Raw genomic sequence first — 23,454 nt, 5'->3', positions numbered from 1 at the left:
GTTTTGACTGCCACTAGATGAGGATGCCACTTGCCAGTTTTAACTGCCACTAGATGAGGATGTCACTTGCCACTATATCTGCCACTAGATGAGGATGTCACTTGCCAGTTTTGACTGCCACTAGATGAGGATGTCACTTGCCACTATATATGCCACTAGATGAGGATGTCACTTAATTAACATGTAACATGGCTGCAGAGTTCTTGCAGCCAGGCACAACGCTGTCAGCCTCTCCTCAGCGCGGTAAAATATTTGCAGGTGAAACACATGCGAGGGAGAGAGGGCGGTGAGAGATGATGTAATTCTCGCAGCTGCACCCCCGTGTAGAGCAGCCTTCGCGGCACTGAAAGTAAGGGCGGAAGAGCGGCGCGGGCAATGAGAGATGACGTCATCTCTTTCCCCCGTCGCCGCACCGCTGACATTACCTGTCCCCTCCGCGGCCCGGCAGCAGAGGCGCTACGGCCCGGCGTTGGGCCGCGGACCACAGGTTGGAGACCTCTGCTCTAATGCATGCATGTGTTTTGGAGTATCTTGCACTCTCGTCCCTCTACCAACCTGTGTTTAATTACTACAATACATTTTCAGTGTAGACACCTCTAGACTGAGCCTGTGTTAGTCGGTGTGCTCTAGAGCTGGTACCCTGGGCCTGGCAGCCTCTGAACAGGTAAGGGAGACCTGAGTTATTTCCATTATTTACATTAGTATCTTGACTTCTGCTTCGCTTCTCCCATGTTCTTGTGTGTACAGGAAGCAGCACTCTAAAGAGCCAGTTGCACAAATATGCTTAATTTATGCAAACAGCAAGTGATAAATGCATCCATTTTCACAATGCCATATTTTAAGCCCTGTTTTCTCTTGACATGAAGGCAAGTTACTGTGTTAATTTTTTTTACTGGTTATTATTATTTCAGGTACTTATATAGTGCTGTCAATTTATGCAGCGCTTTTACATATACTTTGTACATTCACAGCAGTTCCTACCCTCAAGGAGCTTCCAATCTAAGCTCCCTAACTCACATACTAGAGCCATTTTAGTCAGGATTGAATTAATATAACAGCATGTCTTTGGAGTGTGGGAGGAAAGCCACTTAGGCACAGGGAGAACATGCAAACTTCAGGCAGGTAATGTCGTAGGTGGGATTCAAATCAGCAACTCTTTTACTGCTAGGCAAAGGTGCTAACCACTACACCACTGTGCCACCCATACTAGTTTTTTTGTGTTCTGTATGTACCTTTTCAATAACATTTTACAATACAGAAAGTAGTGGGGGTGTTGGAGGCCATATGAAACAATAAAAAAAAAAACGGTAGTTTGCTACTCAGAGTCACTTATAATATAGACAGCTGATTTGTTTTGCTATGACAGGGCCCAACTTAGATTAATTAATAGAGTCCATGATAGATAAACAGAAACATGCCAATCACAACAGCATCATTACTGGGAATATTAGAACATTGCTTATATAACAGCATAGTGGAATTGGAGAAGCATTATTTTATTTTAGACGTACTCCCAGTGGATTATGTTTTTTATTTGCATCATGAGTTACTGTTACCTCTGCATTATCTGTGACTGTGTTTGTAAAGATGCATAAATAGTTCACAAAGGTCTCAGTGTACAAGCCATTTCTCCAACTAGAAGGAGCCGCGGCTACAAATTAAGCCTCTGTTTACAGCGGCTGCTTCAAAAGCCCCAGCAGAATTTGCATGCAATTAATGTTATCCTATTCTCAACAGCAACTCAATGGTTTGCAGAACATGCCATATGTTTGTCAGTTTGCCAATGAATCAAGATGTTTTGCTGCCTTCAGAGTCTAAATAATTAATGGTAATGTCTAAAACCTAACCCAAGGTTCAGGACTGAGAAACAAAATTGGATGCTTTCTTGTGATGCTCAACATCATCAAGAGGATCCAACAATTTATGTCAAAAATTGGACATTTTAATGACTTCCTTCCTCCCCTAATTAAATACTTATTTAGTCTTCTGCAGTATACAAATGATAGCTTGTCTGTAGCTTTACTTTGATTGTGTACCTCATGTTTTCATTTACTTTAATCTTAGCTCAGCTGGATTTTTGTGATTTTTGCTTTGTTTCTGCTGGGTTTTTTTTCTTAGTCACTTTCCATATAGTTAGTTTGTTTTAGGACTTTCCTATATAATTATTAAGTTTAACTTTCTTTATTTGATGCAAAGCAAAATTAATAGTAATGAGTCAATTGGTAAAAGTCTGCAATCAATTAAAATAACATATTCTTCTATTTTGTACATATATGGCCCCCCTTTCATTTTGATAGATTTAGGTAAAGAATAACATTTAACCCATGCCACTAAATGGTTCATCTGAAGTTTAACTGAGGGGAATTTGGTTTTATTTTTTTAACTTTGGATAAAGTGGAGATGAACACCTGTCAGGTTTGTATTGCTGTCTGTGCCCTGTTTACTGTTATCACCAAAAGTGAATGAAATTTATAAATTTGGGTATCCCCAAAATAGAAATGGGAGGGTAAACCTTCCAAAGGGGACTCTCGTTTGGGTGGCCCTGGTGACAACTAATGCCACGTACACACGATCGGTCCATCCGATGAGAACGGTCTGATGGACCGTTTTCATCGGTTAACTGATGAAGCTGACTGATGGTCAGTCGTGCCTACACACCATCGGTTAAAAAAACGATCGTGTCAGAACGCGGTGACGTAAAACACAACGACGTGCTGAAAAAAACGAAGTTCAATGCTTCCAAGCATGCGTCGACTTGATTCTGAGCATGCCTGGATTTTTAACTGATGGACGTGCCTACAAACAATCGGTTTTGTTCTATCGGTTAGGTATCCATCGGTTAAATTTAAAACAAGATTGCTTTTTTTTAACCTATGGATAAATAACCGATGGGGCCCACACATGATCGGTTTGGTCCGATGTGTATGCGGCATTAGACTTCCTGACTTTGGATTGATTTACTTTTACTTGCTATTTTGGCTAAAGCCTCATACACATGATTCTTGGCAAGAATCTCCTGCCGCCCAAGTGTACAGACAGACCTTTCAAAAGAACTGTGGTTCTCTTGAAAGGCAAGAACGCGGTGATGTCATCGCGTATGACGAGTTTGCGCTCGTCACATTCGATGTCGTCGCCGCCATCTTGCTTCACCCTACCAATGCCGTTGAAGCTTCTGCACATGCGTCAAAGTCAATTTGAGCATGCGCGGGTTTCCACTGCGACAGGTAAGTATACACACTGTGTAGCATGGGCAATCCGCGCTACCCCCGTAAAACCAAAGTGCACGTGTGCAAATGTGAAAAAATGAATAAAAAAATGTATATCAATAAATGAAGGTGCTGCACAAAGCTAAAAAAAAGCCTGAATACTAGGCTTGCAATGTATGTAGAAAAAATAAAAGATACGTGTGCAACCAAATTAGGCAATGAATATTGCAAACAAGTGTCCTTATTCCAGTGACGGAATATACATGTAAAAAAAGAAAAGAGAAAGTCCTTATAGGATTACACTGATACAAGGGCTTCAAAAAGGGACTCAATTCTCTGTCTGATGACAAGGTGAATGCAGATAGCTTCAGCAAATTCCCAAGGACAAGTATGATTAATGGCCGCTTACCAGATCCGTCGGATCCCCGCAGGGATCGAATGGGCTCTGCACAGAGATATCCTCGGCTGGTTCAGAACGATCACTCCCGGTACACTCCTCCGCTGCTGGTAATACGGAGATGATACCTCTATCTCCCAGGGGGAGGAAGAATGAGGAACGAAACCAACAAAGACCAATTGGGGAAATATTGAATCTTGATTTGATATTTCCCCAATTGGTCTTTCTTGGTTTCGTTCCTCATCCTTTTGGGTTTAATGGTACTTTTTATGATTATAGACCTCAGTGGATTAGTGAATTGTTCAATATGTCCCTATAACCCGTTTTCTAGATGGTTGAAAACATCATCATCCTTACCAGTAAAAGGGAACCAGTATGACTTATAACTATGTCAATAGATTGGTTTTACTTTACAATAGAACAGCTAAATTAATCATAGGGATTTTATTATATTTATTAATAGAAGAACAGCAAATTACTAATAATCAAGCAAGCTACAACCAGTGACAACTTTGCTGTTGATTTTGGAATAGGAACAAGTTACTGACTTGTCATCTGGTGCCTTGAAGTTGTTTTCTCCACTTTGATTTCAGGCTCAATAATGTGGATATATATATATATATATATATATATATATATATATATATATATATATATTTACCTGTTTTCTCAAGGTAAGCTTGGGTAAGCTTGGCTTCAAAAGCTTCTTTAGCCAGAAATGTTAATTTTTATGCTTTGGACAGAGCAGGGAACACTAATGCCCTGTACACACGATCGGTTCATCCGATGAAAACGGTCTGATGGATTTTTTCATCAGGTATCCGATGAAGCTGACTTTCATCAGTCTTGCCTACACACCATCAGTTAAAAAAATTATTGTGTCAGAACGCGGTGACATAAAACACAACGACGTGCTGAGAAAAATGAAGTTCAATGCTTCCGAGCATACGTCGACTTGATTCTGAGTGTGCGTTGATTTTTAACCAATGGATTTCCCCACAGACAATCGTTTTTTTATATCGGTTTTTTAACCATCAGATAATTTTAAAACAGGTTCTGAGTTTTTTCAGTGATGGGAAAAAAAACTATGGGGCCGACACACGATCGGTTCGTCTGATGAAAACGGACCGTTTTCATCAGACAAACCGATCGTGTGTACGCGGCATTACAATGTCTGCCAGGTTGTTATTGCTGCCCATGCCCCCCCGCCCCTCTGGTGAGATTAACCTTCTCTGTTTGTCTCAATGACCATTGTCACTGGAATGGAAAGTGCTGAGAAGTTCAAAACTTTACAGGTTATCTGATAACTGTTTAAATGTTCTCTCACTTTGAAGGTATTTCCACTCACTTTCTGTTCAGTCTTCAGAACTGGCAGAGAAAGGACATTTCTCCAATAAAATAAGGACACCAGGAAAAAAAATGGCAGGCGTAATAAATATTATCTACTTTATCCACAGCTAACAAAATCGTTTTGGCTGGCGAAAGCTGTATGTTCTCTCATAACTTTTACTAAGGTCTTTGAGGAACATTCCTAAAACTCTTGCAGAATAAGAGCTCTCCACTGGCTTTTTTTTTGCACATTGAATAACAGAACTATGACATTTTTTATTTTAATAATGTTTTTAAAAAAAAGACTTCAGAAATAAATCTGACATTAATTGTAATCCTTGTCATTATAATATTTTACCAAATTGCCAAATAGACAGCTTAAAACAAAAAAAGCTACTGGTTTACGATTGCAATAAGTAAGGTAGGTGTGTTTCTTTACGGATAAATGTACAGAGGGTCGCAATGAGATTGTTGATCTAGACTACAATATTAATTGATTAAGATAGAATCACTTACTGTATTGTTGAGACATAAGCAGTCTGTGGTAGTAATTATTAAAGTACTCAATTTATTGACGTTATTAACAGTATGGACTGATAAAGCACTTTGTGTTATAGACTTACTATAGGATCAGTGTAATGTATCAGTCACTGTCACACAACAGATGAGTTCTATGCAGCATAGGATTAAAGATGCAATGTGTGTCAGATCTCAAAATCTTTCATTTTGCCATTTCTATATAGAGAATTGGTCCAGATTTGTTAAAGACTTGAGTTATTGAACTGGTTTCATCACATGCTTGTATTCTTCATGTTGAACACTCTTACCTCTAAGCAGTGGTGTATTTAGGTTTTGTGCTGCCCTAGGCCTAACTAAACTTGTGCAACCCCTAATTTAAATATTATCCACCCCTTCCTGTCAAGGTCACACCCCTTCCTCTTTAAGACCTGCCCTGAAATTTTCCAGTAGGGACACTAGTTCTGAGGGCCTTGGAGGGGGGGGATTTCCTTAATTTGCAGAGATTTCCTCTCACTTCCTGTTTGGCTATGGGGCAGCAAATGAAGGGAAATTAACGGATGCCAAAAAAAATTAATAAGGGCTATAACCATCCCTTACTCTATCTAAAATGGAAAGAAACGTGTTGCCTATAGTTCTAATTTAAGCACAAATTTCTGCTAAATTTATGGAGGACTTTGAGGATATAACCATTCCAGTGGTGCAGCAGAAAACATATAGGACAGTGATGAAGGTATGTAGTCCAGGCAGTGAGCATCGTGAGTGTTCATTCTTCTCATCCGCAATCAACAGAAATAAAATTAAGATCCCTTAATATGTACAACTGACACAAGCAAAGTATTGCAGGAGAGTCCTACTACCAACCTGCCAGGTATAGGTGACCATGTCAGTGTCGTTTTTTATATCGATAAAAGAAAAAAAATGTATAAAATGAACATCCTAATCCAAAAAAGAGACTGGAAGTGTTTGTGATATTGGAAGATGAGAGAAATAAAATCAGGAAATAATGCACACAACAAAGGACTCCTTTATGCAGTTTTATTTTATATGGGTACTTTGCATTGATTTCCAAACAACATTTTCAGATATTGTGGGGCAGATCCACAAAAGAATTACGCCGGCGTATCTATTGATACGCCGGCGTAATTTTAAATTTCCTGCGTCGTATCTTTGTTTTGTATCCACAAAACAAGATACGACGGCATCTCGGGTCGATCCGACAGGCGTACGTCTTAGAACGCCGTCGGATCTAAGCTGCAATTTTTCGGCGGCCGCTAGGTGGCATTTCCGTCTAAATCCGCATTGAGTATGTAAATTAGCTAGCTACGGCGATCCACGAACGTACGTCCGCCCGGCACATTTTTTTACGTCGTTTGCGTTCGGCTTTTTCCGGTGTATAGTTAAAGCTACTGTTATGAGGCGTACTTAATGTTAAGTATGGCCGTCCTTCCCGCCTAGAAATTTGAAATTTTTACGTTGTTTGCGTAAGTCGTTCGTGAATAGGGATTTGTGTAGAATGACGTCACCTTCGGAAGCATTGGCTTGTTCCGGGTTAATTTTGAGCATGCGCACTGGGATACCCCCACGGACGGCGCATGAGCAGTTAAAAAAAAACGTATTAACATAAAACACGCCCTCATCACAGAGATTTGAATGGCGCGCCATTACGCCGCCAAAGATACACTACGCCGCGGTAACTTACGGCGCAAATTCTTTGAGGATTCGAAAAGAAAAAAAAAGTTACGGCGGCGTAGTGTATCTTAGATACGCTGCACCTGTCATATTATTGCGCGCAGGTACGTGGATCTGCCCCTGTGTGTCTATACTGCTTGGACCTTAGACCAATGTTTCTCCCATTTTTTTATTTTTTTTCGATCAATGCACACTTTAAAATTATGCAAAATCTAGAGGCACCACATTCTAAAATGTGAAAAACAAAGCCAATACAGTAAAACCTTGGTTTGAGAGTAACTTGGTTTGAGAGCGTTTTGCAAGACAAGCAAAATGTTTCAATACATTTTGCATTGATATACAAGCGATGTCTTGATATACAAGGAGTGTCATGTCACAACTGAGTATATAAAAGAAGAGAGGAGCCTCTAAGTGTAGCAATATGGTTACATTTAATGAAGGTACAACATTTAGCAACTGATTGCTACACTTAGAGGTGCCTCTAAAAAAATGCTTTGATATACAAGTGCTTTGGATTGAAAGCATGTTTGTGAAACGAATTATGCTTGCAAACCAAGGTTTTTCTGTAGTTTTATATAACACAGCAACATTCACACACATGGGATACCCAATGTTACAGGTGATGTATTTTTCCAAAGCAAATACACCTTTGCACATTGGTATTGGAGATGTTTCTCTTCTCCCTCAGTTTTCCTCCATCAACTGACACAAGCAAAGGATTGCAGCAGAGTACTACTACCTACCTGCCAGGTATAGGTGACCATGTCAGTGTCCCTTGTTTATGAACCATCCCTATCATACCGGCAGCAGTGCGGCCCGCTTTATGGGGGCGCCAGACCAATTTGTCTTGCGGCCCAGTCCACCTCATAAGACTGGCGGACCCTAAGACCCTAGGCCTGGGCCAAGATACAACGTTGCCTCTAAGTGGATCAGCATATTTCTGGCTAGAAAAAAACAGCTTAGAATGACTGTTGCTTAGAGATCAGATGAAACGCTTAAAATAAATATGTATTGAGATATATTAAGACTGCCATTACTGACATCCTTCTGAAAATGCTAGATACCTGGCTCTGTGTGGATATAATGCTTTTTAAATCTCTAACCTAAGTCAAGTATTTAGCAGATCAAGTCACAGATAAATTAGACCCCTGAGAGCTTCAGGGTGACTAGGAATGAACCACTGAGGCCCCGTACACACGACCGAGTTTCTCGGCAGAATTCAGCCAGAAACTCGATCGGAGCTGGATTCTGCCGAGAAACTCGGTCGTGTGTACACTTTTCACCGAGGAAGCCGACGAGGAACTTGTCGGGCCAAATAGAGAACATGTTCTCTATTTCCTCGTTGTTCAATGAGAAAAGTTGGCCCGCCGAGATCCTCGGCGGCTTCAACACAGAACTCGACGAGGAACTCGATGTGTTTGGCACGTCGAGTTCCTCGGACGTGTGTACGGGGCCTCAGAGCTGCAGGAGATTATTTGTGCAAAAACTTCAGCTGATTCCTCTTTTTCAGCAATAAGGCCAGTAGAAAATGTATTTTATATTCTTCTTTACAGGTACAGCTTTATTTTAAAACTTAGGGCCAGATCCACATACAATTAGATAGGCGCAGCGTATGTGAGATACGCTACGCCGCTGTAACTTACTTTTTAATTCTTTGAATCCACAAAGAATTTGTGCCGTAAGTTACGGCGGCGTAGTGTATCTCTCTGCGTGTAATTCAATTCGGCGAGTAGGGGGCGATGATTCATTTAAATGAAGCACGTCCCCGCGCCGAATGAACTGCGCATGCGCCGTCCCTAAATTTCCTGCCGTGCATTGCGCGAAATGATGTCGCAACAACGTCATTTTTTTAACTTAGACGTGACTTACGTCCATCCCTATTCACGGACGACTTACGCAAAAAAAAAAAAAAAATTTCGACACGGGAATGACGGCCATACTTAACATGGCAAGTCTAACTATACGCCGCAAAATACCAGCTTTAACTATACGCCGGAAAAAGCCGACTAGAGACGACGTAAGAAAATGCGACGGCCGCGCGTACGTTCGTGGATCGTCGGAAATAGCTAATTTGCATACCCGACACGGAAAACGACGCAAACTCCACCCAGCGGACGCCGAAGTATTGCATCTACGATCCGAAGGCGTACTAAGCCGTACGCCTGTCGGATCGAACCCAGATGTTGTCGTATCTTGGTTTGAGGATTCAAACTAAAGATACGACGCGGGAAATTTGAAAGTACGCCGGCGTATCAGTAGATACGCCGGCATACTCTCTCTGTGGATCTGGCCCTTACATTTTATGACACAGTTGCTATAAAGCATTCCATGATAAAGTATTTGATGTTGATGTGTTTCTCCATTTCTCCTCTTTTCTTTTTTTCTTTCACTTATTTCTTTTCTTCACTTGTATATAAATAGTTGCATATTAAAAAAAATAATAATAATTTTCATGTAACAAATCAATTTTATAGATTTTTTTACCTAAAAATTAAAGTGAAACTAAAAAACGATAAATAACATGTAGGGGGGAAAAAAAGTGTTGACTATCGAATTCTGTTTTTGACGGACGATGGATGGCGTGATGGCCCAGCATGAGGTTTTTCGTGTATACATCATGGGGCTAAAACTTTTCCAGCACAGCATTTTCACAGATGGTTTGGTTTTAATGCCTCTCACACTTACAAGCTCAGCTGAAATAGTCCATAGAACTTGATGATCAGCTACTTCATTCTGCTTATATTATAGGAAGTGAAATAAGCAATTAAACCAGACTGTATCAAAGCCCCAAATCAACACTTTCAGCAGTGTTGAAAATGATGAACAGGCTGTGCAATGGTTAGGTCTGCTTTTTTGTAGCACAGGGTCCAGGTTTCACTTCCAACCAGGAATCGTCATGGAGTAGGGAGTATGAATCACAGTGCCAGTTATATTACTGGAGGAGGGAAAAAATGACTTGACTTTTTTAACACCAATGTAGTCAGTAGGAGGAAAAATTGCCTGGCATCCAGAGCCAGTGGAGGAAAAAATGACCAGCATTTGTGGACAGTGGAAGGAAAATGGTTTTGGGTGGAGAAAATTCTCAGCATTTACGATCACAGCATTGTTGGACAGTGGGAGGTAAAAATGCCCAGGGTCTGTGATCAGTGGGTGCAACAAATACCCACCATATAAGGTTAGTAGAAGCAGTTGTTGATAAGTGGGAGGAAAAAATGTGTAGAACCAGTGCAAGAGAAAAATGACCGGTGTCTGTCAGTGGCGCAGTGCGTCTATAGAAGGCGCCAGGGCGCCGCCCCCTCTGGCTCTCGCACCGCCACTGATTACAATTACATAGATTCATGCATTGCTATTGTTATTGTTGCCGCTGCCGCCGACTATTCAGATGGCCGGATGGTGAGCGCCGGCCACCTGAATAACGGCAGCTGGTTGGCTGTGTGGAAGTGCCTATCAGAGCCAGCGGCTCTGATAGGCTTTCCGAGTACAGCCCTCAGGCTGTAGTCGGCTTCCGGAAACTTATCTAAGGGATGTACAGTGGCGACAATTAAAAGGCACAGTGGCGACAAAGGGCACAGTGGCGACAATTGATGGGCACAGTGGCTGCGTTTGATGGCATGGCACAGTGGCTGCTTTTGATGTCATGGCACAGTGGTGACAATTGATGGCACAGTGGCTGTGTTTGATGGCATGGCACAGTGACTGCGTTTGGTGGCATGGCACATTAGTGACAATTGATGGCACAGTGGCGGTGTTTGATGGCATGACACAGTGACTGTGTTTTATGGCATGGCACAGTGGTGACAATTGATGGCACAGTGGCTGCGTTTGATGGCATGGCACAGTGGCTGCGTTTGATGGCATGGCACAGTGGTGACAATTGATGGCACAGTGGCTGCATTTGATGGGCCCAGTGGCTGCATTTGATGGGCACAGTGGCTGCATTAAATGGGCACAGTGAGGCTGCATTTTTTTTTTTGCGCCCCCCCAAAAAATTTTGAGCACCAGCCGCCACTGGTGTCTGTGGTCAGTAAGAGGAAAAATGTTCCACCGTCTATGTTCAGTGGATGCAACAAATGCCCACCCTCTGAGGTTAGTGGAAGGGGAGAAATGCTCAGGATCAGTGGTCAGTGCCTGGAAAATGTCAGGTTTTGTTTGTGAGAGGAAATGGTTAGCGGGAGGAAAAAAGCTTTGATATCCAGTGGGTCCAGCATGCTAAATAAGTATGTTTGCTATACCCATTGCCATTCATGTTGTGCAATTCAGTTTCCTAAGGTGGGGGTATTTGGCCGCTAGTGGTGCGCTTTTAACCCCCACTATCAGCCGAGAAAGAATTAAAACCATCGCAGGAGTGGTGGAGAAGAGATATACAAACTGCTCCTTCACCGCTCTAAAGATGCTGCTACAAGACTTTTTTTACCGTCTTGCTAGCGCACCACTTCCAGTTAAATATTTGGAACAACTCCCTTTTTCCAGGTTTTACTGAAATGAAAACTGAACCTGTGCTCCAATCATGCACACTAAAGTATTTACAGTTGGGAAAATAATTATTTTATCCCCTGCAGATTTTGTATAGTTGCCCACTTACAAATGAATGAAGGGTCTATAATTTTTTTTATCATAGGTGTTTTTTAAATTATAGAGACAGAATATCAACCAAAAATCCAGAAAAAAACACAAAAAACAAATGTTATAAATTGAGCTGCAGTTCAGTGAGTAAAATAAGTGTTTGATCCCCAAGCAAAATATGACTTGGTGCTTGGTGGAGAAACCCTTGTTGGCAAGCACAGAGGTAAGATATTTCTTGTAGTTAGTAACCAGGTTTGCACACATCTCAGGAAGGATTTTGGTCCACTCTTCTTTTTCAGATCTTCTCTAAATCCTTAAGGTTTTTTTAGCTGTCGCTTGGCAACTTAAAATTTTAGCCCCCTCCTTAAATTTTCTATACGATTAGGGTCTGGAGACTGGCTAGGCCACTCATGACCTTAATGTGCTTCTTCCTGAGCCACTCCTTTGTTGCTTTGGCGGTATGTTTTGAGTCATTGTCATGCTGAAAGACCCATCCATGACCCATCTTTAGTGTCCTGGCTGAGGGAGGAAGGTTCTCATCCAAGATTTTACAATACATGGCCCCGTCCATTGTCCCTTCATATGGATGAATTACTTATTTCACCCACTGAACTGCAACTTAAGTTATAGCATTTGTTGCATGTGTTTTATCTGGCTTTTTGGTTGAAACAAACCATCATTTATCTCTGTATCTACAAGTATGTTGGAGAAATTAAATAAAAAATATAATTACATTAAAGTTCACAATATAGGCACTGAAATCTCAGCCTTTCTAATAAAGAGCAGATCTTAGCAGCAGATGTGTCTAAGATGTTAAAAAACAAAATCTGACTTTAGAGTCTTTTCTGTAATCTTTGGGAATCAAAAAAAGCTAGGAAGGTGACTGAGGCTTTTTAAGGTCCATCTCCAGAAATTATGTCTTTTTTGGTACAGGTTATAATAGTTACCTTCAGGTGATTGGATGCTGACAAAAAGAGAAAGCTGCTTGGACATCCACCTATATAACCCCTCCTACACCCCTCTAACTTCAGCAAGCAATAGGGAGATCATAAGAACAGAGGAGACACAAGGGAAGAGGCGCCTCTGGGTGGAGATATAGGTTTAATGTAAAATAAAAGTTCACAGGCAACTCACATAACTCACATTTATGGAGTCACAGTAAGCATAAGTCCCAACATGGGGGTTTCCTCAGTGTGGTCAATCCTTTCCTGCTTTGTGGTGCTCTGTTGTTCGTCCCATACACCGCTGGATGGTCATTGGCTGCAGTGGAGGATTCCTCAGAACGAGGCTTGAGCTGCAGGTGGTTTCCAGGCGAGGAGGGATGACGTCACTGGAAAGCAAAGCGTTTCCTGAGCATACAGGTAGCGAATGACGTGGCAGCCGCACTCCTTCTTCAAGCTAGCTTCATCACCTAAATATTGTGGGATATTGACTGCTCTGGTTCTCTGTGCCTTTCATAGGCTTGCACAGCCTATTGCATTAGGGTGTGCACCTCAAAGCTCCAACACATATGCATGTGTGACATATCTACTGGCCTCTTCCCCACTATCTATCCTGAAACAATAGGGGGGAGGACGCAAGGGGGACCTGGGAAGCAGAAAGAATACGTACAGGGACATGAGGGGTGGCATATGTTGGTACCAATCCCCCTGTATTTTGCTCCTGTAGCAGCTCAATGTCAAGGAGAGGGATAGGAGGAGAAGCCTGCTTTCAACTGCTGCAGGAGGAAAATACAGATCGGTTCCACTTTATCCCAGCCTCGCTGCTCTTCCTGTCGAGATTCTGGGGCTCGACAAGGAAGGATCACGGTTTACCTGTCAACTGCCCATGATCGGCAGGTAGATCACAATTGACGGGTTGCCAACCTCAGGATTAGGGTGTGCTCAGGCACACCTGGCACACCCCCTGCGCACGCCTATGGTGCCTTTACTTGTATATCATAAGAACAGAAGGGAGGGGCCTGTATCCTGTACTATACTCCAAGAAATAGATAATACTAGTAAGTCATAATCCTATTTGTATAGACCTGTAGTGTGGGACATTGGCCCCCCACCTCAGAGCACCCTGTCCCCATGTTGATGAGGACAGGGCCCCTTCCCGACAACCCTGGCCGTTGGTTGTCGGGGTATGCGGGCGGGAGGCTTATCGGAATCTGGGAGCCCCCTTTAATAAGGGGGCCCCCAGATACCGGCCCCCCCACCCTAAGTGAATGAGTATGGGGTACATCGTACCCCTACCCATTCACCTGCAAGAAAAGTGGTAAAAACACAAATAAACCACACAGTGTATTAAAATATTTTATTTTTCTGCTCCGGAGGCCGCCCCCTGTCTTCTTTATTAGCTCTTTTACCAGGGGGGGCTTCTTCTTTGACGTCTTCGGGTGGGTGGGGGCCGCCGTCTGGTTCTCTTCCACCGCCGGGGGGGGGTGGCTTTTAAAAAAGCCCCCACCCCCCCGGCGGGTTTCCTCCGGCGTCTTCGGCGGGGCTCTTCTTCTTCCGCTATCCCGACGGGTCTTCTCCGCTATCCGGGGGGTCTCGCCGCTCTCCGCTGTTGACTCGTCGCACCCCGGTTCTTCGTCTCGCAGTCCGGTCCCTTCTTCCGTGCTGTACGTCTTCTTCCGCGCTGTGACGTCATGTTCTTCACTTCTCTTCTTCTCCCGATGTTGACTCGCCGGTCCTCCTCGCTGAAATGACGGATGCGCGCCTTGCATCGGACCTATATAGGCCTCACAGTCCCATCATGCTCTGTACCTACCCATGTGATACCTACCTTTTTAAAAGCCACCCCCCCCGGCGGTGGAAGAGAACCAGACGGCGGCCCCCACCCACCCGAAGACGTCAAAGAAGAAGCCCCCCCTGGTAAAAGAGCTAATAAAGAAGACAGGGGGCGGCCTCCGGAGCAGAAAAATAAAATATTTTAATACACTGTGTGGTTTATTTGTGTTTTTACCACTTTTCTTGCAGGTGAATGGGTAGGGGTACGATGTACCCCATACTCATTCACTTAGGGTGGGGGGGCCGGTATCTGGGGGCCCCCTTATTAAAGGGGGCTCCCAGATTCCGATAAGCCTCCCGCCCGCATACCCCGACAACCAACGGCCAGGGTTGTCGGGAAGGGGCCCTGTCCTCATCAACATGGGGACAGGGTGCTCTGAGGTGGGGGGCCGCAGTGCGCCCCCCTGCCCCAGAGCACCCAACCCCCCCATGTTGAGGGCATGCAGCCTGGTACGGCTCAGGAGGGGGGGGCGCTCGCTCGTCCCCACTCCCTTCCTGGCTGGCCGGGTAGCGTGCTTTGGATACGGGTCTGGTATGGATTGTAGGGGGACCCCCTACGCCTTTTTTTCGGCGTAGGGGGGCTCTCCTTACAACCCATAACAGACCTAAGGGCCCGGTATGCTCCTGAGGGGGGGACCCATGCCGGATTTTTATTTAAAATCCGGCGGGGACTTCCCCCTCAGGATTCATAACAAACGCCGCACGCGTGTAGAATTGGCGGGAATCCAAGTCGGATCTCCCGTCGCTTCTATGACGGCTCTGTCTCCATCGCGGCAAGCCAGCTCGGCGCTGGCTCCCGCGATGGGGCTCGTAGGTGCTCAATCTCGCCGAGAAAGAGAGCGAGATTGACACAAAATCGGGTTCACCTACTGTACCTCTAATAAGGTAAATATGTGGCTTCTGAAGAGCCAAGAGAACCAGATGAAGATTCCTAGGAAACACAGGAGAACGCACAGATGAAGAGATGTATGCTATATCCTGTACAGAGGCCTTAACTAGGGAGTGATAGGCCACAGGTCTCTGAGACAACGGCCAAGGCCAAGATTTGTCCTTTGATGGAACTCAAGGGCAGATGCTGATCCAGATTAGACGAGAGAAAGGACAGACAATGTAGAAGTACTTTCAGCTCACACCACAGAAAAATAGGTCTTCCGGGTTCAAAGGCATACTTTGCGAGAATTCTAATTCCTAGCATTCAAGAAGCTAAAAATAAGTTCAATAAGCCCCTGTCTCTCAGGACTTTGGATTCAACATTCATGCCAGTAAAGCCAAAGACCAAGATGCAGGACAGAACACTGGTCTTTGGAACAAAAATTGGGGATAATCCAAAACGGCCCACAGAGAGTTAACCAAGAGTCTGAGTATGTCCATTTACAATGTCTTCCTGGGATAATTTTATGCAGTAAGAATCACCATAATGCCTTCCACCTTGATTCCGAGGAGCAGAAAAGAATCTGGAGGGACAGAAAAACGTAGGTCGGGTTGAACTGATCCTACAGCATCAACAGGGTGTCCACTGTTAATACCTGAGGTTCCCTGGACCTGGCAACAGACCTGTTTAGTTTGTTGTTGAATCTAAACACCAGAGGATCTCTTCAGTTACAACTTGCTTGAAACATGTTGGGATGGAGAGTCCATTTCTCCAGATCCAGACTCCAATCTTTGAAATGGGTCCAAAAGAAAATATGCAGTCTGCATTGTCTGTTGGATGTGGGTCTAGAGCTGGTTCACACCAGAAAACAGAAAGATCGCATGCCATTTCCACTAAAATCTCCAAATTGTTTTCTGCTGTACTCAGTACTTTTTCAAAGATCACATATATAAAAATACTTACAGAGGAACAACTAAAAATTCCAAATTAAGTCACCTTAGGACCCCTTTTACCCAAAATCTCAAACTGTATTATTTTTATAAATGTCAAGGATATATACACTTGATGCCAGCTGCAAATTATTTGCAGTTTATGAGAAAAAGCAAAGACAGACTACCAACGGGAAATCAGGATTTTTTTAATGGATAAAAAGGGAATAAGTAGGGAAAACTATCAGAGACACAAGAACAGGGACATCAAAAAGGAAAGAGTTATATCAGTGATAAATGTGGAATTTCTAAACAATATAACATTGAAAACTTACTCAAGGATGGGTTAATATTAAAAACTTAATGAAGGGTGGATTTATATTATTTATCAACTACTGTCAAACTCTTTGTAACCTTCAATATAATTATATTTTATATTTCTATAAATGTGAGATGTCATTTGAATGTGATATGTCTAAACGTACATATAAAAAAATCGGATTCAAAATAAATTTATACCATGCTGCACATACTGTAAGATTTTGCAAGGATGCATTTGATTTAAACGTAAGGTTAAACAATGTATACAGCATTTCCTTATGTTTTATTTTACAGTAGAAATGTGAAATTTCCTTAGAAAGGTGTAAAAATGACCAATAAAATAATTTAAAAGTGTGTCTTAAAATACAACGTTTTATCAACCATTTTTATTGTTGATGAAAGAAAAACAATGAAAAACTCATCTTTTATTGAAAACCTGGCCAAGGTGACATCGCTTTTAACAGTAGGAACAGCAAAGTAGTAAAAAGCTATATACAATCTTTTATAACTGCCCATTCATTTCTGTGTGTTTTTTATTTAATATTACAAATCAGTGCATGACGAGTATGGCTTTTAAGACCATATCAACCATAAAATTAGAAAGCAATGAGAGGGTGTGGAACATTTAATTAATATTGCTTTCCGTTTTTCCCTTGGGCTCATGAATATGATTAAGCAGGAAAGCTGCTTTAATCATCACCTTTCACAAACTCGTTATTGATTTACTCACAGTCTTAAAAGTAGCAGCGGTGGGAAATTTTGCCTTGGAGGGGAACTGCCATTTAATCAATAAAGGTAACTTTTACTACCCTCTTAAACTCATCCACCTATTTTATGATGGCAAAATGGACTCCAAGTAGTTGAAAACTGTTGTCCTTGTGTTTTCTGTCTGTGCACAACCTACTTATTTTTTTTCTAGAACTAGAAGTATTTCTGAGAGTTTAAAAGCAGGCTCCACTAAAAACTGCAAAATAAGATACTTGCAGAAACACAACTTACCTACCTAATGAGTATTTTAGTTTTTCATCCAGACATTGCTGAACTGCAGCAAGTTCCTCCCCTCTTTTTCTGTGACCCTGGAACACAGCTGTTGGTAATGGTCGCATATCCCCCTTGCTATCTCACACTATTAGCCAGTGCTAAAAAAGTTTTTCACTTTGGCAGTTTGAATATTACATGCCTGTTACCAGGTAAGTAATTGGACCTAAGCAGTGCTCTGAAAACATTGGGCCAAATCCACAAAGATCCGGCGTAACGTAAATTTTTCCATTTAAGTTACACTGCCTTAAAATTTCTACCTAAGTGCCTGATCCACAAAGCACTTACCTAGAAATTTTCGGCTGTGTAACTTAAATTCCGCCGGCGCAAGGCGTTCCTCTTCAAATGGGGGCGATTCTAATTTAAATTAGGCGCGATCCCGCGCCGGCCGTACTGCGCATGCTCGTGACGTCATTTTCCCGACGTGCATAGCCCGAAATTACGTTTCGCCGAGCTTTGTGGATCGCGTCGGGTCAATAAAGTTGCGTCGGGAAAAAAAAAAAGATACGGCGGGAAAAAAAAAAAAATGCGTCGCTGGACAGAAGGGTCTGCTTTTACATGGTGTACTAACTTTACACCTTGTAAAAGCAGCCCTAATTTTGCGTTTGCAAACTAAAACTTACGGAGAAAAAACGAAGCTGAAAAGCTTTGTGGATCTCCGTAAGTGCTAATTTGCATACCCGAGGCGGCATTTCGACACTAAATGCCCCCAGCGGCGGATGCGGTACTGCATCCTAAGATCCGGCAGTGTAAGTCCCTTACACATGCCGGATCTTCTGCCTAACTATGGAAAACTGATTCTGTGGATCAGTTCCATAGTTAGGAACAGGGATACGACGGCGTAACAGCAGTTACGCCGTCGTATCCCTTTTGTGGATTTGGCCCATTATCTTTAGACTTAACATCCTCCTAAAAAATAGTAGTGCAAACCCTGTGCAAACAGCCTTAATTAAATATACAGTATCTGAGTGAGGTCTAAGATAATGCTGTCTTTAATTGCTTGTCTACTGTGCTGCTCACTGTTCTTCTTGCTGGAGATGAAGCTGTACCTGAGAACTTGCAGTCCAAGGATCTCCCTCTGTAGAAAGAAGTACTGTACACACTGGACGGCCCTCCAGGAGTCTAGTAAAGTGGTCTCCAAACTGCGGCCCGAGGGCCGGATGCGGCCCGAGGGCCGGATGCGGCCCTTTGCTTGCCTTTATCCAGCCCTTGGGGCACTATCCCTCCCACTGATACGAGAAACTATTTTGCCATCTAACACCGACAATGGAGCACCATTTCTCCCACTGACACAACTAATAGAGCACTATTCCTCCATATGATACCAGCAATGGGGCACTATTCCTCCCCCTAATACCAGATGTTTACTAACAATGATGCCAGGAAAATTTCCACTCCCGCTGCCCAAAGTCCAGCCCTCCAAGAGTCTGAAGGACAATAAACCGGCCCTTTGTTTAGAATCTTTGGAGACCCCTGGTCTAGTATATCACAAAGGTTTCAACTTCGCTAACTTCCAAGTCACGTAATTTTCCCACTCATGGACTCGAGACCATGTGCATGAAATGCATTAAAGGGGCGTAGCCTGGAAGGAGGAGAGGCTGAAGCCCTTTTCTGATATTAGAAACCAGGATAGATGTCTGGTGTGCATTTCTACTTCCTTTTCCGCAGATGGCTATAGGGTAAGGTATGGAAAGTCAGCACCCAGCAGAGATGAGATCACTGGGTAAAACAAGGTGGAGCTTCTACCTGTGCTCAATTGATTTTTAGCAAGGACTTCCCTATATAGTCTAGCACGATTGAATAAGGTAAAAAAATAAGTTTTTATCTTTTTTTAATTTATAGAGCATATGCAAAAACATATCATTGTTTGATTTGTTCAAATAAATAATGTCAATAATTTGAGATGAAGTGTATTTAAAAAAAAATGTAAACTCTACTTAGTCAACCTGTATATTTCTTATCTGTACATGTCCCCACAGTCAATTGCTGATCTGTAGAAGTTGGAGAATGTACCACCAAGAATGAAATAGGTTATTTGATCTGCCTTCAACAGTCATTTGATATGGACCATGTTCCTTCTCTTTTGCTACTTATACCCACTTGGTATCATTACTCCAGCCAACAGAAAGAATGGTAATCTTTTTTTTCTTTTAATTGTACATTTTTATTTTTATTTTTACTATAACAAAACATAGAATTATTGACAAACAATTCTGTAATTAAATTTCTTATCAATACTTGATAAATATTGCATACAATTAAACACAAGCAGAAGAATGGTAATCTTAATACAGTTTAAAGATACATGAGACTTAAAAGATTAAAATGTGAAACTGTAAAGGTCACAGCTTTAGTAAACTTACTGTAATTTCAGTCAACAAAATTCTACATTTAGATTGCTTAATACATAGGATTTTTGTTACTTATTGGAAAATGTGTAATATTTTATATAAGGTGAAACTGTTGGTGACATAAACTCATCAAGAAACAGGGCGATCCTGCTGCTTACATCAATTTTATAACAGCCTCACCTTCAAATAAAGTTGCTATACCAACACAGAGATCTTCCCTTTATAGTGACACTGTCACAAAAAAAAAGTATAAAAGGCTAGCCTGTAAAAATACACATATTTTATTTAGAATTTGTACCACTGCTGAATCCAATCTTTGTTCTCATGCAAAGCTACAACCGCTGCTAGAATTTCCAACATCTGACACCTACAACTTCAAAGATGCATGGACTCACCATTGATGTAACAGTTTTTTTTTTTTTAAAAGCCTATGGCGTGTGAACACACCCAAAAAACTCCACCCGGTGCAGAAAAAATGTGCACACACATAAAGAGTGTTCACAAAAACGTGCAGACGGGTGCAACGTCAAGTGGTCCTCCTGTGAAGAGGGACCCAAACCCTGATCCCCCGGGGCGTTAGGCTCCAGACGGGGACTGAGGTACTGTGGTCCGAGCAACCGAAGCCGACACGGACCCAACTTCCTCAGAGGGACTGCCGAAACAGAACCCTCCCAGTACTAGGTGGGGCTCCCCCGAAGGGAGACCCCATGAGAGCAGGCGAACTAAGCCAGAAGGCCATGTCCACCCACTCCCAAGACGTTCAGGGCTGGCCCGAGGACCCGCGCCCTACTAATCACACAGTGACAAAACGTGCACAACAAAAAAAGACAAAAAAGTGACAAACACAGGCTTAAATAAAATAAAGTGGGGGAAGGGATAGTGGAGAGGAGAGTGAAAGAAGTGGCCATTGTGGTGAAACAATGACCAGGCCCTCCGGCCAGGAATAAAAAATTCCTCCGGTCCTAGCCAAAAGGCCCGGCCCAGGAGGCAGGTGCTAAAAAAAGCGTGTATCTGGTGCAGTGACCGTGGTATCTTAAATCAATGTGTCCCTCACACACAGTGATCTTCAGATACCCCTAGACTGCCACTCCAGGGGCACATGCACCATAGGCTTTTCGTTCCATATCCGACCCCCCGACCGGCCAGTGCAGCCCTCCACCCCTGCCGGCTAGAGAGCCCTTCAAGGTTTTCTTGGGGAGAACTGCCGCTCAGGTAACAGCCTCCAACAATACTAGCCCCTCCAGACCCTCCGTCAACCCAGCGGATTTGCATGGCTCTACCCCGTCCTACCACAGGGCATTACCAGCTCCTCCAACCGGATCGCTGACAGAGATAGCACTTACACCAGCCAGCCAGAAGGCCAGACTAGAACTCGGCAAAAAGACCAAGACCAAGCGCAGCACCCATCCTCACCAGGAGCACCCTTCCAGATGGTTCAGACTCAACCATGGGCCGGCCCCCAGTATTCTGTCGGGCAGCACAGCGTAGTCCCTGCTGAAACCATCCTTCCAGGTGCAATGACGTCATTGGATTGCATCCACCCTCCCCATGTAGGAGGTGCTTCAGCGCTCCGCTGACAACTGATAAGGACAGATACCACACCCAGTCCCAGCCAAAAGGCCGAGAAGCGGCAGGGAAGACAACCACGATCAGCACGGCCTAGAGTGTGCAATAGCCGTGCCTCGCCCTGGGAGAACCACCTTCATGATCATGGTGTCTCCCCTGCCAGGTAAATGGAAATAAAAAATGAGTGTTTAAAATGTGATTTCTGCAGTTATGTAGTGTGTATATAGTGTATAAGATAACCATTGATGTAACAGTTGGTGAAGCCACAGCACACAGTGAGACGTGTCCGATATTGAAGATTCCATTGGTGGGTATAGCTCTACAAGACAGCCAAGACTGGAATCACTGATGGAGAGACTGGCAAGTATTATGAGTGTAATTCCAGAATTTTTTTTTTTTAATATATGAAGCAACCTGGTCATATTGGTAGATCTGGTTCATCAATCATTTTTTCATACAGATTACTTTCTAAATATTTACAATTGTTACCAGATAAAAATGAATAAAACAACACAATTGCGTTCTATATTACCTCTAACTCACATTTACTATCTGCTTATTTTGATGTGCCTTTCTGTAAGCACTTATATAAAAACAACACAACACAATAGCATGCCGATGGCGGGTTGATACGCATTTAAGAAGTGGCGGTCCCTGGGTGAGAACATGCTGTTTGCAGCTTGTGGCTTAGTAAAGCTTTTATAAAGAGGTAATGTTATTGGTGTTCAGCTTGTGTTGTGTCACTTCTCTGGGATTAGGAGTGTGAGTGGGCTCCTCTTACCACCACCTGGAATGTTTGCAGTGCAGGAGAGGCTTCTGTCTTCAGAGCAGTGTCATTTGACTTTTGTAAAAATTTTACAAAAAAACTCACAGCCAGTAGACCGATGTCTGACACTATGTACAAATAAAGCCCAGTTACAGGTTTGTCAGGAACCATGAATCAGACTGAGACAGAAGTGCAGTAAAAATCACACTATTTAATAAAATGGTAAAATGGTATAAACAGAAGAGCCTCAATCTAACTGTGATGGGTCTGTGCCCTAGTGTCATGGGAGCCTCGGAAGTGACAAGGCTACCATTGGAATGACCATGAAAAAAGTAAAAAATATTGGTTTTTTTTCTCCAAAATTGTCGCTCTTTTTTTGTTTATAGCGCAAAAAATAAAAACCACAGAGGTGATCAAATACCACCAAAAGAAAGCTCTGTCTGTGGGAAAAAAAAACATAATGGGGTACAGCATTGCACGACCGCGCAATTGTTAAAGCAACGCAGTGGCATATTGCAAAAAATGGCCTTCCAGTCTTTAAGTGATTAAATATTAAGCTTTAATTTTTTATATTATTTACAAAAAAAAAGCAGTTCTAGTACATTTAACAGCTTATTTACTGATATCTGTAGCAAGGTAAATGCAGTTGTCTACTTCATTGAAAACCATAATATCTATACAATCTAATCAAATAAAGGGATGTTATCTATAAGGTTACAGTATTATTTGTCTACACAAGCGCACATTCCACCATTAGCTTCCCTTCAAAATTCCACGTTTCTTTTGGTACTTCTGTTTTGTAAGCAAGAGTTATATTAATTAATTAGGAGATATTTGTGTACTATGTATGCTCCTGAAGAGAAGCATCGCCATGGAAACATTGCTCTTTTTGCAGAATTGTGGAATGCAAAGAGGTCATTCTGACATTTGCTACAATACTCAGTTCGACCTGTAACAATGGCGTAAAAAATAGCCTCTAATAACATTTGTGCAAGATTTTTGTATCCTAGGAACTGAAATCCTACATGCTGAACAGTAGCCGTATCACTATTCATTGTATTATTTTCATTTATCAACTCGTATAATTAAAAGGTATCCTAATTAAAATGTAATGATTTTAACTGAATGACTATTG

The 23,454-nt window shown here is 42.6% G+C and overlaps 1 non-coding gene across 1 annotated transcript; it reads right to left on the bottom strand.

The window, feature by feature from the left end:
• Positions 1–21,565: 21,565 nt before the first annotated feature.
• Positions 21,566–21,724, bottom strand: LOC120942181. The gene has a single exon (XR_005749951.1). It is a non-coding gene; the product is annotated as a U1 spliceosomal RNA (small nuclear RNA).
• Positions 21,725–23,454: the final 1,730 nt, after the last annotated feature.

Source organism: Rana temporaria, chromosome 5, assembly GCF_905171775.1.
Source record: "Rana temporaria chromosome 5, aRanTem1.1, whole genome shotgun sequence".
Lineage (NCBI taxonomy): Eukaryota > Metazoa > Chordata > Amphibia > Anura > Ranidae > Rana > Rana temporaria.
Note: the sequence above shows the minus strand (reverse complement) of the source record. Positions and strands in the feature narration are given on the sequence as shown.